Here is a 17,339-nt window from a genome sequence, read left to right as displayed (position 1 = left end):
AAAATGTAAAAGTTTGCATTTGGAAAAAAGTCCACCTTATGTAATGTGAATTTAGTGGTTCTTCTGTTGCTTTTCTCCTCTCAGAATATGAGTTTAAATGTGTACATTTTGCATATAAGTAAGATAAGGGCAAAGAAGCACCTCTTTATCAGACAGTTCAGCCTCTGTTTTAAAAACTTTTATTTTGCATTATCTAATTTTATCATGCAATGCCTTCTCAACATTTGTGTAGGCAGGGATTGTTTTGCTTCATTGAAGGGAATGGGCACCTGATAAAATCCCCAGCACACTAGGAAGCATCAGGAATCACACTGGGAATTAATGAAACTTTTGATTTATTGACTGATTGATTCTTTAAGATTCTAGCATCTATGCCATGCACAGTTTACAATTAACACTGGATGATGATGATGATGATGAAGAAACTATTTTATAAAAGTGGAAATTTAATTGGTGCTGTGACCTATAAATTATGCACAACTTATATAAAAAAAGAGGTAGAATAAATTCTTTATGCTGAATTCTGCATTTGAAGTAATCACTTTTGGGTAACTAAAGTCTAGTAAGCTGCTTTATTTTCAGAAATTCTTTCTCCATTGTTGCCCCTAGCCACTCAGCACAGGTCATGAAACAATGGCCTGAAACAATGTAGAGACAAGAGTTTTAGAGAACAGAGATTAAAAGCTCTGGCTCTGAAGTCAGAAAGTTGGAGTGGAAGTTTTAAATTCCAGTTTTAAATTTCTCAGTTTCCTCATCTGTAAAAAGGTAATAATGTTATCTATTGCATTATTGTGAGAATTACACACAGCGTGAAAGCCGGACATCAAAAATGTTCAGCTATTGCTGGCTAGTGACTGTTAGGTTTTATTTTAGACTGTCCCTGATGATCTATCTACTCCATTTGCAAGTAATTCATGGACATAGTCATCCATAATTTAATGGCAGTTGCTGCTTATGTGATTTCCAGTATTTGGGTGGAGAACTATTTATCAAAGCCAAGGACTCTGTGTTCTGTTTCTGTGTCATGTTTATTCAGTCATTAAGTAACCACAGTGTCTTGTCTTTGGCCTTATATTACTCAGTATCTATGATTTAATTGTTGAAAATGATATCTGGACCCAAATTATGTTTGTAAGTCAGGTCAGTCTTCCAGTAGAGAAAGCAGGCCTCCGCCCGTATAGATCATCTGCTCAGAAAACTGCATCCTAGATTTTGTTCCTGGTTCAAATACAAATCCCTGGGTTTTTATAGTTTTAGAGTAAGACTTCTTTGTTCTTATACTGTACTTTCAAACTATTGCCAATATAATCTCTTTTTCATTCTTGTCATTTGGATCTAACTGATCTTATGCTGTCTCAAAACTTTTGCCCTAGCCCTAGATAACTTACATTCAAGAACTGAGAGTTCTGTGGGAGGTATCTGTTTCCAACTTCTTCCCATTTCAATTCATGTTGGATGCTACAAAGTATTTCATCAGACATACCAACTTATTCATGAATACCTCTCCTTAAACTTCCCTGGAGTCTCATTTAATTTAATTAATTAATTCGTGTATTTATTTATTTATTTTTGGCCACACCATGCAGCTTGTGGGATCTTAGTTCCCTGACCAGGGATTGAACCCCGGCCCACAGCAGTGAAAGCACAGTCCTAACCAATGGACCGCCAGGGAATTCCAATCAGAGTCTCATTTTAGACATAAACCATGGTGTCCTTAGCTCGGAGTTAGGGGAGACTGTAGGATTATATGTTTTAAATATCATAAAATCATTTGTTGGAATCTGACCATACTCTTGGCCAACCACACTGTGATATCATAGCAGTTGAAAGTTTAGCCAAGTATTTTAATTTCAAATAAACTTCTATGTGTTGAAGATGGTTCTGACTGGAATTGGAGCAGCCAGTGTTGACTCTCCTCTTAAGTAGTGGCGGGTCTAGAGTCGAAATATTCTGCCTATTATTTTTTCTCCTAATTAGGTAATATTATATCCTTTTGTCATCCTTTCTTATCTTTTAAACAGAGCCCCTGATAATAACCTAACCTGTATGGGCTTATTGTCTTAGAATACTTTATTTAATGTGTAATATCTATACGTGCCCTAACAGTAGTAGTTAAATAGAGTTTTATTGCTAAAGAAGATTCAAAGGACTCAAAATGACAATGCTTGTAAATTTACAGTTTAAGGGCTTCCCTGGCCTGTCCAGTGGTTAAGATTCCGTGCTCCCAATGCAGGGAGCCCAGGTTTGATCCCTGGTCAGGGAACTAGATCCACATGCCACAACAAAGATCCTGCATGCCGCAATGAAGACCCAGCACACCCAAATAAATAAATAAATATTTTTTAAAAGATAAAAATATAAATTTACAGTTTATTACAGGAAAAGAATATATCAATGACATAAAAGTAAGGATTGCATCCCTGCAAATGCTGACTCACTGTAAGGGGTCCAGAGAGGCCAGGTCTTGCTGCTTTGTTCACCTTCTGTAAGAGTTGAGGTCAGATGCAGTGGTGGTTGGGAACCACTGATGTGAACACAGAATACCTTGAAAGCAGAAAGCCCCAAATGGAGTCTTAGGTGGAGTTTTTTGTATTTTCTGGTCACATAGACAAATTCCTGCCAAATAACCTGTCTCAACAGCAGAGCTGAAACCAGGTGTAAAACACTGATCTCACTGATATTAATAATCAATGTTGACAAAGTGGTACAAACTGCAACTACCCCGAAACTCCTCTGACCCATGGTTACAAAACAACACTGTTAATGAATATGTTTCATGCCTTGACCAGGGTCAGTGCCATGCAGGAACTTTAGCAAAACAGTTCAGGCTGATTCCTGACCTGTTGAAGTAAGGTTCACAGTAAGGTTTACCTGTCACAGTAAGGGTCACCACCCTAATCTGTGGTCAAGACCTTTCTACGACAAAACAATTATCCTTAGTTTGACAGAAATTAACTTGCCTTACAATCAGAATGCACACACAGATTCTAAACATTTGCAATAATCAGTGAGGAGTTGGTACAGATTTAAACAGAAACTAAACCATTCAATAAGAACAGCATAACTTTTCTCATACTTTCATAATGATTTTATAATTCTTTTGCCTCCCTGATCTATAGCTATCTGAACTTTAAGGAATACATCTGCTGAATGATTAAGAACCATGATCAATCTACCATTAATTAAGTTAACATCTTCCTTAGGCTAATTCTTCTCCATAAGAATAATGTCCTATGAAACAAAAATCAAAAGACATAGCCACATTAGTATTTTTCTATGTAGTCATAGTTAGAGATCTCCTTTTTCATTCATTTTGAGAATGTAGACTACTTCTGGATGTTTGTTTTTCATTCAGCTCACTTCTTGGCTCTTCAAAACGGAAAAGGTTTTTTCAGGGTCTTTCTCCCCAACAGGCATTGAAGTCCAAGCTAAGACAGAATATTATTCTTTTGTTTTAAGCCTCATCAGAATTGCTGGATTTTCCCTTTTGTAAAACACATTTATTGGCTCCTTTCCTCTCAGCAATAGTTTCACCTCTCTTTCATTAATCATTAATTTAAATCCAAACCTTTCCTCCCTGAAATAGATCCCTGTGGTTCAACCACTGGGCTAGTCCATTTGACTTGTAGCAAGATGAGACATGGCTGGATTTCCCTTTCAGTCCATACCTAATTGTAGGGGGTCAGATTGGGTAAGTAGAGAAAAGGGAGCTATCCTGTCCACCAGCAACAAAACATTGGTACAGTTAGCCCCAATGTGGCAAAGTGGGGGAAGGGATAATCTATCCCACCAATCTCTTTGGAATTCTTGCATTATGTTCAAATTAATAGCAACAGTATCTTGTTTTACATTATCAGCCTCTGGAGCCCTTAATTACACACCTAGTCTAGAGACTACGAATTTGGCATTTGTTATGGACTGAATTTTGTGTAACCCCCCCAAATTAATATGTTAACCCCTACTCCCAACGTGATGGTATTAGGAGGCGAGGTCTTGGGGAGGTAATTAGGATTAAATGAGGTTATGAGGGCAGAATTCTCCAGAATGGAATTAGTGTCCTTATAAGAGTCACGTGGGAGCTTGCTGCTCTCTGCTCTCTGCCTTATAAGGATATAAGCAGGTGCAGTTTGCAGCCTGGAGGAGGGTCCTCACCAGAATCTGACCATGCCAGAACCGTGATCTCCAACTGCCAGCCTCCAGAACTGTTGTTCATAAAGCATCCAGTCTATGGCACTTTGTTATAGCAGCACAAACAGACTAAGACAGCATTGAAATCAAGAAAATTATGGAAGACTTGTATTTAAATTCCTGCATCATTCCTCATTCTCTTTTCCCTACTTCCACTGTAAAAGCATAACAATTTATCTAATGGAGACATGACGTTAGTCAACTTCGTGTTAAGTTGCAAAATACAAACTATAGGTTTGTAGACCAATCCTTCAATCCATCGTCACCCCTACATCTTTTTAAGCAATTAGTTCTATTAATCTACCACTTTGAGGGTGATAAAGAATATGATAAGTCCAGTCCATTGAACGTGATGTTTCTTTGCCCATTTTAGTACCATGTGGGCAGAGAAGTGAGTGTCTTGATCCAAGGAAATGTGACTAGGAGGGCCAAACTGGTACGATATTTTTGTTCTAACATTTTTTTTTTTGGCTGCACCACGTGGCATGTGGAACTTCTCCGACCAGAGGTTGAACCCATGCCACCTGCAGTAGAAGTGCAGAGTCTTAACCACTGGACCACCAGGGAAGCCCTATTCTAACTTTTTGATAGTATTGAAAACATTGGCTTCAGTCACTGGGTATGCAAAGCCAAACCCAGAATATGAATCAGGTTCTGTCAATACCCATCTAAGTTCCCCTAGGGCAATAGATAAAGGGTCAATATTACCTACTTGCCAGCTATGAACTGGACATTCTCCCTTGGGAATACTTCCCAGGGCTAATTGCAAACACTGCTTTTCTGATAGCAAACAGAATAATTATTATTAATGGTTTAAGCTTCAGTAAGGGGCACTGGTATATTTGTCATTTGGTCCATCGATGCATGGTTTGAATTCCCCCATGTCAACTCATTTCATGGACCCAGGTTGCCACTTCAAGTGGTCAAGCTAAGTCATCAACTTGTTGATTCCTTGCATAAGGCTTCTTTGCTGAGCATTCACATGTCCCACTTTGGTTTGCTCTTAGAATTTACATAAAGATTTCCAAAGAGCAGTACCCCTTTTATCATCCAGTTATCTATGGCCCACTTGCCAGACCAAATTGCATATCCATTGGTCAAGAGTCAGTACACACTCAAAAAATAGGACATTTACTTGTATCTAATTCTTCTGTCACTGACAGGAATACATCCTATAATTTAGCTCCCTGGACCAAGTTGTTCTTATTTTCCCTCATGAGAATTTTACTATCTGCTGGACACCAAACCACAGCTTTCCTTACTGAGCCATGACCTTCAATTCTGGAACATCTATCTGTGAACCAGGCAAATTGCCTAATATCCTTGAAAAATTGGTTGAAGTGAGGGGACCAATTCCACAACAGCAGCAGGCAAAGCCAGGTGTAGGTTACTCTAAAGGCTCCCATTTTGCATCTTCAACTAGTGTTGGCCAAAAAGTCGATGAATGTATCATTTCTTTTTAAATTTTACCTAATAGAGGAGAAATTTCCATTCAAACATACCTACACCAATTATACATTCATGTAGAGGTGACACTTTCACATAAATTTAAAAAATCATACATTCTACATTTCTTTTTTTTTGGCCACACTGCACGGCATGCGGGATCTTAGTTCCCTAACCAGGGATCGAACCCGTGCCCCCTGCATTGGGAGTGCAGAGTCTTAACCACTGGACCACCAGGGAAGTCCCATACATTCTAAATTTTAACCATATTTTAATTTTCATTCCTTTTACAGTAGCATGCCATATCCCTTAAATTAATTCTATCACCCTAAGGGGTTGATTAGCAAGCCTAACCAGTATTGTACATTGTGCACATATATTCAATGGATCTAAAAGTTTATTCTTTACTCCCAAGCCATTTTATATAATCTTGGTGTTCAACTGATATACCAAATTATCATCTTGAGCTGAATACTGTAAGAAAAAAGAGCTCATAAATCAGTGGCTGGATAAAATACCCTATAGACAAACATGTTTAAATTAGGGGTGGAGGTTGCATAGACCACTCGACTCCATTAATTACACCTTTGGATTTCTTATTGATAGGAAGGATTCTCAAAGATTGAGAGTATGTAAAGCTGTAATAGGATTTGATCAGAGAAACCACTGGGAATAATATAGTATTTTTTATAGAGATTTGACCTTACACAATTGTGGAAACTGGTTAGATAGTTTATGTATGGCTTTTGCTTCTAGGTCTGGTGCTGGACCTGATGCTAGCATGGCAGGAAGTCAAGAAGGAAAGATGGACATGAAGTGGGGAAGAACAAAGACAAGCTGGAACCTGCCTTGGTCCCTTACCACCTCTAAGCCTCTAACCTTCGTGATTCAGATGACCTGCAATAGAAGCTAGTATCCTTCATTATGAAGCTAAATGTACAGTTTACCCAGGAGTAGAGTTGGAGAAACTGACGAAGGAGATCCAGCAGGAGATGGATTGCTGTGGACCCAGCTGCTGCCTCACATCTCCAAAGTGAGTCAAAAAATCAGTGACAACCTGTGTGAGCTACAGCAGTACCTGATACTCTGCACTGACCCTCTGAGTGTAAAAAGATGACGACAATGGTGAGTTGTATGGTATGCGAATTATGTCTCAAAAAAGCTGTTTTTTTTGGTTTTCTTTTTAGATAGCTGCTGTTTTACTGCTGCCTTCTTAAATCTCGCACAAAACGTCTTTTATTGTCCAGGCTAACCTTGTAAGTATGTAGGGGAGGGAATTTCTGGGAATCATAGCTCCGCTTAAATAAGTTACCACTGTATAAACCTGCTGCAAATGTTTTCTGTTCTGTTATATAAATTTTTTAATTTAGTTAATTAATTAATTTATTTTGCTGCACTGGGTCTTCGTTGCTGCACGTGGGCTTTCTCTATTTGCAGCGAGTGGGGGCTACTCTTCCTTGCGGTGTGCGGGCTTCTCATTGCGGTGGGTTCTCTTGTTGCAGAGCACAAGCTCTAGGTGCACAAGTTTCAGTAGTTGCGGCTCGCGGGCTCAGTAGTTATGGCTCACAGGCTCTAGAAGGCAGGCTCAGTAGTTGTGGCGCACGGGCTTAGTTGGTCCGTGGCATGTGGGATCTTCCTGGACCAGGGTTCGAACCTGTGTCCCCTGCATTGGCAGATGGATTCTTAACCACTGTGCCAAAGTCCCAGATTATATAAATTGTGTTTAAAAATGTAAACTTTGAATCTAGATGGGGAATCCATGCTCTAATTCTAATAAATTCATCATTGGATATCAGTAAAAGGTTCTCTATCAATATCTTTGCACTTTAAAAAATGGTGTGCTTATAAAGGTAATTATAGGACTAAATAACATGGGAAAGCGTTAACTAGTACTAAAAGTTATATTTGTAAATACTTACACTTTTTTTTTTGTCCCTAAGAATAATACAAGCTATCTATTATTGTACCAGGAATCGTTATTTTTCAAAAAGCAAATACAGGGCTTCCCTGGTGGCGCAGTGGTTGAGAGTCCGCCTGCCGATGTGGGGGACACGGGTTCGTGCCCCGGTCCGGGAAGATCCCACATGCCGTGGAGTGGCTGGGCCCGTGAGCCATGGCCGCTGAGCCTGCACGTCCGGAGCCTGTGCTCCGCAACGGGATAGGGCACAACAGTGAGAGGCCCGCGTACCGCAAAAAAAAAAAAAAAAAAAGGAGTACATATTGTATGAATCCATTCATAATATATAAAATTCTAGAAAATGCAAAATAATCTGTAGTTACAGAAACTAAGATCAGTGATTGCCTGAGGGGGAGAGACTCGGATGAAGAGGAAGGAGGGATTACAAAATCAACACTTGGGTGTTCTACATAAATTAGTTTCCTTGGTTGTGGCAATAGTTTGATGGATGTATACATATGTTAATTCTCATCAAATTGTACTCTTTAAACATGTGCAGTTTCTTATAAGTTAATTTTATCTCACTAAGATTGTAAAAAAAAAGAAATCCTTGATCTTTTGCACAGAGTTATAAAAACTTCTTGGTGAAAATTGGTATAGTTTTAGTGAACCTCACTTCATACAGCAGACTTATTTATGAAAACTTGCAGTAAGCTAAATATGGATAAACAAAGTAACATTTTTAAGCATCAAGGAAGTTCTTTATGCAGAGAATTCTTTTTTTTCTTTTGAATTAAAAAATTTACATACAAAATTGTGTGTATGTGTGAGTGTGTGGGTACATTTCTAGGAGATTTTATACACCCATAAGTTCTTGTAACTACCACCACAGACAGTCTAGAAAACAGTTCAGCACCTGAATGAATTCCCTCCTGCTGCCCCTTTGTATTTACATCATTTTCCACACCTAGTCTTGCCTACCACTGACCTGTGTGCATTATATCTGTTCCTATATTTTAGCTTTTTTCAGAATGTCATATAAAATGGAAACATACAGCAGGTAATCTTTTAATATTGGGTTCTTTCACTTAGCATAATGCATTTGAGATTCATCCATGTTGTTGTATGTATCAGTAATCCATTCCTGTTTATTGTTGAGTAGTATTCCATTGTGTGGATGAACTACAGTTTATTTATCCATTTATCTATTGAAGAACAAGTGGATAGTTTCCAGTTTGGGACACTTATGTATAACAATACTTATACAGAGAATTATTTTACAAATTAAAAACTCTTTGCAGTGTAAATAATCGTTATTTCCTTTAATAGTTTTGTAAAATTTAGCCTCTAATGTATCGAACTTCCTTCAAGAGGGGCACCTTTTTTTTTTTTTTTTCTTTTGGCTGCGTTGGGTCTTCGTTGCTGCACACGGGCTTTCTTTATTGCAGAGAGCGGGGGCTACTCTTGTTGCGGTGCGTGGGCTTCTCATTGCGGTGGCTTCTCTTGTTGCGGGGCACGGGCTCTCGGAGCGCGGGCTTCAGTAGTTGAGGTGCATGGGCTCAGTAGTTGTGGTGCACCAGCTTAGTAGCCCCGCGGCATGTGGGATCTTCCCGAACCCGTGTCCCCTGCATTGGCAGGTGGATTCTTAACCACTGTGCCACCAGGGAAGCCCTGGAATCTTTATATCTTTTATATCTTGACCTGGGTGGCAGTTACATGGGTATTTACATATGTAAAAATTCAAGTTGTATACTTAAGTTTTTTTTTTTTTTTTTTTTTGCGGTACGCGGGCCTCCCACTGCTGCGGCCTCTCCCGTTGCGGAGCACAGGCTCCGGACGCGCAGGCTCAGCGGCCATGGCTCAGGAGCCCAGCCGCTCCGCGGCATGTGGGATCTTCCCGGACCAGGGCACGAACCCGCGTCCCCTGCATCGGCAGGCGGACTCCCAACCACTGCGCCACCAGGGAAGCCCCATACTTAAGATTTTTAACGTGGATTCCCAGTTGTCCCAGCACCAGCACAGAACTCCACACAATGATTTGCTCATAGAAGGCGCTCAATTTAATTGAACTGAACCAAGATTGCAACAGCAAGACCTGTCCTTCTACAAGCACTCAATAGGTGTTTGTTATCATTGCAGATTGTGATGACTATTTGTGGACTGTGAACCTTCTTCCTGGTCCAAGAAACATTTGCCTGGAAGTCAGTTACATAATGATTAACTAAAGCTACAGTTATTCCAAGTTAGTACTTTCTCTTTTTCTCCTTGAGATTTTTAACTCAAAATGGAAGATTTGGGCAGGAAATGGAACATGTTTTCTTTTTACAATAGGTCATGTTCATGATTTCGGTTTTATCAAAATATTGGTTGTAGATAACTGTGCTATGATGTCTCTCATTTCCTTTCCACCCTTTCTCTGCTTTAAATTAGCTTGTCTGTGCCTCTTCCTCCAAGAGTTTGCTCACATGTGATATTCCCTTTTCAGCCCCCAGCCCCCAGGAGTAAACTAAGCTAGGCCAATTGGCTTTTCTCTCCCCAGAATTTGGAATTGGGATTTAGAAACCCCAGAAGTCTCTTTGGCTGCTTGAAATGGGTAATATAAGGCTGGTATGGGTATGAATTGCATATGCATTTGTGCATATATGTGGTAATGGGCCATTGTCTAGGACCATGCTATACCATGCAGTACCACTTGACTCTTGGGAATCTTTTCACCATTCCAAACAGTAGAAATAAACAGTGCCCCACCACTCTGACACCTCCCTCTCTCAGCTTTCCCTGCTCTCTCATGTCTCTTTTTCTATTCCCTAGCAGCACCAGGACAATGGTTTGGCAATTTTTAGTCCAGAGGCTATCACCAATCTCAACTCATTGAAGCTGATAATGGTTCAGAGGGTTCAAGCACCCCTACTTTATTAGTGATTCTTTTGGTGACTCCCTCCCCAGTCTTAGAGAAGGGGAAAAATCTCTACCCTCTTTCACAATGTAAGGAGAGAGAATAACCTCTCTTTAGAACACTGCCTTCCCCCCAAAAGGCAACCTTCACTTGTTCTGTCTTCCCCTTATGTGAGGGAGGGGAGAGTGGTGCAGGTAGTGATGATTTTCTTAACTCGTACCTCTCACTGGGCCCAGTGGGGAAGGGATAGACTCCAAAAGCTGATGGTTCTTCAAACATAGAATAGGTAGCATTGTGTATTCTTAGCTTTGGGCTCAAAAACAGGATCTAATTTCACTTAAAATGAAAAAAGTCCCTGACATAGACAATGATATGAGTTGGACTCCTTTCCAATGCTGTTTCTTATAATTAGCAGCATAAGTGAATCATTTCTGGTAGTGACTTGCAAATATGTGCATAAGACAAATTTTACAAGTTTCAGTACTGGTTGGTTTTTTAATAGTCTAGTTCATTACTGTTTACAAAGCATTTTCACACATATTGTGCCATTTAATTAAGTGTCTGGGCTGTCACTGATCCACAACCCTATCCAGAGATTACATTGGAAACTTCCAGAGCACCCCTGATATCCTAGTTTACTTTCCAATTACCTTTCCTCCTCAAGGTGCATAGCCTCCTTTCCAGATCCAAAAGAATTCTAGTCAGAGCTGATCATAGATTAAAGCCTGTCTCAGGAAAGAACATCTTTTCATCAATTTTATTCTCTCATTAATTTGGCATTTAGATTATTTTTAACAATTGCATTGGAATCCATTTCAGGATTTTTGTACTGTCTGCATATCTACCTTTATTTATCTTTGTTACAATATAAGAAAAAGCACAAGGCCCTGTGGAATTCCTGGACTTCTTGACCCCTCCATGATTCTATTTCCTCTTTTTTTTTTTAATGTTTATTTATTTATTTGGCTGCACTGTGTCTTAGTTGTGGCATGAGGGATCTTCCGTTGCGGCATGTGAGATCTAGTCCCCTGATCAGGGATTGAACCTGGGCCCCCTGCATTGGGAGCATAGAGCCTTAGCTGCTAGAACACCAGGAGAGTCCTATTTCCTCCTCTTTTTAACTCTTACAACCTTTGCTAGTATGCCATTTGGATTGTGGCTGAAGCTAAAAGACTGTGGATTTAATCACATAAAGAGATAATATAATGGTTAGGAAGAGGCATTTAAAATCCTCCTGTAATACTTGGGGGTCCTTCAAGATTTACAATCCTAAATATCACATTAGGAGAAAAAATATCCTGATAGCAGAAGGTGATATCCTTTTAAACTTTAGGGAAAAAGATTGAAATACCTTTGTGACGGATTAGATGGAGATTGGGGAATAAAAATAGACATAGCTTAATGAATTCCAGAACTCAATTATCTCTTTGTGTGTGTGTGTGTGTGTGTGTGGGTGGGTGGGTGTGGGTGTGTGGGTGTGTGTATTTAACATGCTCCAGAGGATGAAATAAGTAATATTTCTAAAAAGAAAAATGTTGAAGCGCAGTTGGCAACAATACTGAAGCTATCACATCTGTTTCTCCACACTTATTATTAAACATTATCCCCAAGGTCAGAGCACAAATAGTTTGCCTTGTATTTATTTCATCCTAAATGTCTTTCTTTCTTCCCATAAAATTTCTGAAGTCTTCCTTATTTTCCTTCAGGAGGCCCCCTTCTTCAATTTTTTATTACACAAAATCTTGAAAAATCATTCTATTACTTTCTTAAAAATTGGTACATAGGATATTGTCAATATATCAATTACTATATAGCAAACAATGAATATATAAAATCTTGTTTGCCTTTGAAGTTTTAAATTATGAAAATACAACTCATGTTCTCTATCTTCAGGAAATAGTAAGATAGCAATGAAATGTCAAACTTTTCAAAATATAGGAGTAATTTGATTTATTCCTATGACTATAAAAGTGAACATGCTTTCTCAAGATCTATTTCTACTGAATTTAAGTTGTATAACTACCTTCAACAGTGAAGGTTTTACACCGAATAATAAAACAGCTCTACTGTGAATTTGAACTGCCTCATTAACTTTACTGGAGTGGCATTTTTAACCAAAATTAATTCCAAACAAATTAAGAGTTTAAATATAATAAATAATTCAGAAGTTAGAAGACATTTGAACTAAATATTTATTAAATGTTTGGATCTGAATGTTCTTTGTAGGCCTCAGGATTTTCATATTCATAAATGTGCCCCTAGTGCCCAACACACAGTAGGTATTCAACAAATACCTACTGAAATGAAGATAACCTTCTAGCTCAGAAGTAAAAAACAAACAAACAAACAAGAATCTCAAAGGAAAATAGGAAGCAATTGACTAAATTTTTAAAATTTAATCTTAGTACATTAAACTTATAATGAATAAAATGAAAAAGAAGATAGTGAAATGTAAGAGTATTTGAAGAAAATTTGAGAGATGAAAAGTAGAAATCTTTATTTAAAAAATTCCATTTGGGCTTCCCTGGTGGCGCAGTGGTTGAGAGTCCGCCTGCCGATGCAGGGGACACAGGTTCGTGCCCAGTCCGAGAAGATCCCACATGCCGCTGAGCCTGCGCATCGGTAGCCTGTGCTCTGCAACGGGAGAGGCCACAACAGTGAGAGACGCGCGTACCGCAAAAAAAAAAAAAAAAAAAAAAAAAAAAAATTCCATTTATAATAGCATCAAAAAGAATAAAATATTTTGGAATAAACTTAACCAAGGAGGTGAAAAACTAATACACTGAAAACTAGAAACCACTGCTGAAAGAAATTAAATATACAAATAAATGGAAAGACATTCTGTGTTCACAGATTGGAAGATTTTATATTACTAAGATATTGATACTATCCAATGATACTATAGATCAATGCAATTCCTATCAAAATCCCAATGACATTTTTTTTGCAGAAATAGAAAAATTTATCCTAAAATTCAGATGGAATCACAAGAGACCCTGAAGAGCCAAACCAATCTTAAAAATAAAAAGAACAAAGTTGAAAATCTCACATTTCCTGATTTCAAAACTTACTATAGAGCCATGGTAATCAAAATAATGTGGTACTGGCATAAAGATGGATATATATAAACACAAATGTAATAGAATAGAGAACCTAGGAAAACAACACTCACATACATAATAAAATGATTTTTGACAAGGGTACCAAGATCACTCAATGGGGAAAGAACAGTCTTTTTAAACAAATGCTGGGAAAAATGAATATCCAAATGTAAAAAATGAAGTTGGACCCTTACCTTATACCATATATAAAAATTAGCTGAAAATTGATTAAAGACCCAATGCAATAGCTAAACTATAAAAATATTAGAAGAAAACAGAGGAAAAGCTTCATGGCTTTGGATTTGGCAATAATTTCTTGGAGATGATACCAAAAACACAGGCAACAAAAGAAAAAATAAATTAAATTGGACTTCATCAAAATAAAAGATAAATTGAACTTCATCGAAATTAAAAACTTTTGTGGACATTATCAACAGACTGAAAAGGCAACTCACAGAATGAGAGAAAATATTTGCAAATCATGTATCTGATAAGGGATTAATATCCAGAATACATAAAGAACTCGTACAACTTAACAACAACAACAAAAAAACAACGAATTAAAAAATGGGCAAAAGGGACTTCCCTGGTGGCACAGTGGTTAAGAATCCTCCTGCCAATGCAAGGAACATGGGTTCAATCCCTGGTCCAGGAAGATGTCACATGCTGTGGAACAGCTAAGCCCATGTGCCACGACTACTGAGCCTGTGCTCTAGAGCCCGTGAGCCACAACTACTGAGCCCACGCACCACAACTACTAAAGCCTGCATGCCCTGGAGCCCGCACGCCGCAACTACTGAGCCCACGCACCGCAACTACTGAGCCTGCGTGCCTAGAGCCCGTACTCTGCAACAAGAGAAGCCACTGCGATGAGAAGCCGGCGCGCCACAACGAAGAGTAGACCCTGCTCGCCACAACTAGAGAAAGCCTGCGTGTAGCAATGAAGACCCAGTGCAGCCAAAAAAAAAGAAGAAAGAAAAATTGGGCAAAGGACTTGAACAGATCGTTCTCTGAAGAAGGTATACAAATTGACAATTAGCACATGAAAACATACTAATTATCAGGAAATACAAATCAAAACCACAATGAAATACCAACTCACACCCATTAGGATGGCTAATATTAAAAAACAAAAACAGAAAGTAACAAGTGTTGGTGAGGATGTGGAGAAATTGGAACCCTCATGCACTGCTGGTGGGAATGTAAAATGTGTGCAGCTACTGTGAAACAGTATGATTATTCCTCAAAAAATTAAATACAGAATAACCATATGATCCAATAATTTCCCTTCTGGTTATATACCCAAAAGAATTGAAACCAGGGGCTTGAACAGATATTTGTACAGCCATGTTCATAATAGTGTTATACACAGCAGCCAAAAGGTGGAAGCAAGCCAAGTTTTAATCAACGGATGAATGAATAAACAAAATATGGTGTGTGTGTATATATATATGTAACATGGATGACCTTAAATTATGCTAATTGAAATAAGTCAGTCATAAAAGGATATTGTACAAGTCCCCTTATATGAAGTACCAAAAGTAGTCAAATTTACAGAGACAGTAAGTAGAATGGTGGTTTCCAGGGACTAGGAGGAAGGGAGACTGGGGAGTTACAGTATAATAGGCACAGAGTTTTAATTGGTAAAGATGAAAATGTTCTGGAGATAGATGTTGGTGATAGTTGCACAACAAGATGAATGTATTTAAAGTCACAGAACTGTACACTTAAAAATGGTTGAGATGGTAAATTTTATGTTATATATATTTAACCAGTTAATGGATTGACTTGTGTCCACCCAAGTTAATATGTTGAAGCCCTAACCCCCATTGTGACTATTTGGAGATAGGGACTTTAAGGGCATAAGTAAGGTTAAATGAGGTCAAAAGGGTAAGCCCTAATCCAGTAGGAATAATGTCCTTATAAGAGAAAGAGAAACCAGGAGTGCCTTTGCATTGGAGGAAAGGCCATGTGAGGACAAAGTGAGATGGTGGTCATCTGCAAGCCAGGAAGAGAGGTCTCACCAAAAATCAACCCTGCCTTGATCTTAGGGATTTCCTGCCTCCAGAACTTCAAGAAAATAAATATCTGTTTTTTTAAAAAAATAAATTTACTTATTATTATTTTTTTTTTGGCTGTGTTGGGTCTTTGTTGCTGTGTGCAGGCTTTCTCTAGTTGCGGCAAGCTGGGGCTATTCTTCGTTGCAGTGCGCGCGCTTCTCATTGCGGTGGCTTCTTTTGTTGCGGAGCACGGGCTCTAGGCGCACGTACTTCAGTAGTTGTGGCACATGGGCTCAGTAGTTATGGCTCGTGGGTTCTAGAGCTCAGGCTCAGTAGCTGTGGCGCACAGGCTTGGTTGCTCTGCAGCATGTGGGATCTTCCCGGACCAGGGCTTGAACCTGTGTCCCCTGCATTGGCAGGCAGATTCTTAACCACTGCACCACCAGGGAAGCCCCTAAATAGCTGTTGTTTAAGACATCCAGTCTGTGCCATTCTGTTATGGCAGCCTGAGCAGACTAATAGAACCACAATTTTTTTAAGTTAAAAAAAATTATTAATGATATTTTGAATTGTAAAAATAATGCATTGATATGAAAAAATTCAAATCACACAAAGGGCAAAAAAATCATAAGCCTCTCACCCCATCCCCAGAGTAACCAATGCCAATAGTTATAAGAATATCTTCCAGAATGCTTTTATGAATATATAAAACATATATTTATATTATAAACACTTTCTTCTTCTTCTAGCAAGAATCAAAGTAGGGTCTGGTTCAGAAAAGGAAGATACCTTCAAGTTTGTTAATGCGTAAAACATAGTTTAACATATTCATCCATTCCATCCATTATATATTTAGATTATTTCTAGATTTTTTTTCCTCCGTCATAAAATGTGATTAACTTCCTTATAGTCACTTAAAATTATTTCTGTTCTCGAGTTTTTTAGATCCTAACGTACAATGCAACATTTAGCCTTTCCATTACTATTGTTTACGTAGGTTATTTCCCTATTTTTCTCCCATCATATAAATGTAATTCATATCTCTACAATGTTACTCTTTTAAATTGTTTCATTAAGTTCCTAGTAATGAAAATCGGTCAACAGATGTGATACGTTTATGGAACTTGGTATATATTGCCAAACTGATTACTTGCCAACTTACATTTCTACAGCAGTGTTAACAGTACCAATATTAGATACTCCTCTTTAAAAATATCTCCCTCTGAGGCTTTCCTGGTGGCGCAGTGGTTGGGAGTCCACCTGCCGATGCAGAGGACACGGGTTCGTGCCCCAGTCCGGGAAGATCCCACATGCCGCGGAGCGGCTGGGCCCGTGAGCCATGGCCGCTGAGCCTGCGCGTCTGGAGCCTGTGCTCCGCAACGGGAGAGGCCACAACATTGAGAGGCCCGCGTACCAAAAAAAAAAGAAAAAAAAAAAAAAAAAACTCCCTCTCTGCTAAAAAAAAAACTCCCTAAAGTAGTAGTTAAAAAAGGAAATCTTAATTTGCATTTTTGATTACTACTGAGATTGAAGATTTTCAAATATCTATTAGTCATTAGTATCTCCTTTTTGTGTGTAAACCATCAACTCATACTCTTTACTCATACCTGTATTAGAGGCATTAATATCTTTCTTATTGATTTGTATGAGTCCTTCATACATTATATTACTCCTTTATCTATCAATATTTATTCCAAATATTTCCCAGTTGGTTTCTGTCTTTTAATTTTATGTGTCCATCCAACAAATATTTACTATCTACTATGTTCCAGGTACTATGGTCGGAATTCTACGTTATTTTCTAAATTACT

The sequence above is a fragment of the Pseudorca crassidens genome, chromosome 4 (genome assembly GCF_039906515.1).
Source record: "Pseudorca crassidens isolate mPseCra1 chromosome 4, mPseCra1.hap1, whole genome shotgun sequence".
Classification (NCBI taxonomy): domain Eukaryota; kingdom Metazoa; phylum Chordata; class Mammalia; order Artiodactyla; family Delphinidae; genus Pseudorca; species Pseudorca crassidens.
Note: the sequence above shows the minus strand (reverse complement) of the source record.